This window comes from Saccopteryx leptura, chromosome 3, assembly GCF_036850995.1.
Source record: "Saccopteryx leptura isolate mSacLep1 chromosome 3, mSacLep1_pri_phased_curated, whole genome shotgun sequence".
In the NCBI taxonomy this organism is placed as follows: domain Eukaryota; kingdom Metazoa; phylum Chordata; class Mammalia; order Chiroptera; family Emballonuridae; genus Saccopteryx; species Saccopteryx leptura.
In genome coordinates, this window is record NC_089505.1 from 269,675,765 (window position 1) to 269,677,290 (window position 1,526).

The window sequence follows — 1,526 nt, forward strand, 5'->3', positions numbered from 1 at the left end:
ATAGGAAAAGAGGGAATTTCCTCTTTCTTCACCTTTTTGTTCTATTCAGGTCCTTGGTGGATTATATGATGCCCACACAGATTGGGGATGGCAATCTGCTTAACTCAGGCTACCTTGTCAAATGCTAATCTCTTCTCAGAACACCCTCACAGACACTAGGTGTTTCCACATCACAGAGCCCAGTCAAGTTGACACATAAAATTAACAATCACAAGGCACATCTGAGGGAAGTATATGAAGTGCTGTGAACCATACAGTATATCACCCTTCTCTGTCTTTGCTACAAAACCTTTGGTAAAAATCAGTATTTGTTCCTAATAGAACCCCCTCCTAGGGAACAAGAAGTATTGTAGTATGTTTTCTTCCTTGTTTTTGTGTGTATGTATGTACATATATATGTGTGAATGTATATATAACTGGGAATACGCTGTATAAATAATTTTCTATTCTACACTTTTCACCTAACATTGAATCATGACTAATAGATACTGGTAAACAGTTTTCCAAAATGGTCATACCAATTTACATCCCATCAACAATGTATAAGAGTTACAGTTGCCTCATGTCCTTGTCAACAGTATTATCAGTCTTTTTAGTTTTAGCCATTCTAATGGATGTGTAACAGTATTTCATTGTGGTTTTAATTTGAATTTTCTTAATAGCTAATATTGAGTTTCTTTTTTTTATTGTCCATTTAGATTTACTCTTTGTGAAGTGCCTGTTCCAATCCTTGCTCTTTTTTCTGTCCAGCAAGTTGAATATCTGTATGTAAATATTTTTTCCCACTTTGTGTGTTCTCTTCACTCAGAAGTTTTTTATTTACTTTTCATTTTAACTTGGCCAATTTATCATTTTTTAATGGTTAATGCTTCTAGTGACTGTTTAAGTAATCTCTGCCCCCTCCAAATTCATGAAGATAGTCTTCTATGTTTTCCTCCAAAGTCTATTACTTTTTCTTTCATATTTAGATATATAATCCATTTGGAATTGACTTTTGTGTATAGTGTGAATTGGGGATCCAGATACATTTTATTCCATGCAGATAGTCAATTCACCCAACACTATATTTAATAGAAAAACCATCTTTTGCCCTTTGTTTTATAATATTTATTGCCTGTCATTAATCAGGTGACTGTAAATATGTGGTTCTTTTTCTCTATTCTGTTCCATTTGTTGATTTGTTTATTCTTTTTTTTTTTCTTTTTAAATTGCATGTCATCCTTGTGCAGGGGTCATGCTAATCTTCTCTGTATTGTATCAAGTGTTTTCTTGCACCAATATTATAATGTCTAAGTTACTATATCTTCAGCTTGTTCTTCAAGATTATTTTATTTGACCTTTTTTTTTTCTTTTCTTTTTTTTTTCTTTTTTTTTTTTTTAGTGAGAGAGAGAGGGACAGGCAGGTACGGGCAGACACGAAGTGAGAGAGATGAGAAGCATCAATTCTTCATTGCAGCACCTTAGTTGTTCATTGATTGCTTTCTCATATGTGCCTTGACTGGGCAGCTCCAGCTGAGCCAGTGACC

General features: G+C 33.9%; 1 non-coding gene across 1 annotated transcript; it reads right to left on the minus strand.

Moving 5' to 3' along the window:
* Window positions 1-1,184: 1,184 nt before the first annotated feature.
* On the minus strand, window positions 1,185-1,288 carry LOC136401988 (U6 spliceosomal RNA). The gene has a single exon (XR_010750905.1). It is a non-coding gene; the product is annotated as a U6 spliceosomal RNA (small nuclear RNA).
* Window positions 1,289-1,526: the final 238 nt, after the last annotated feature.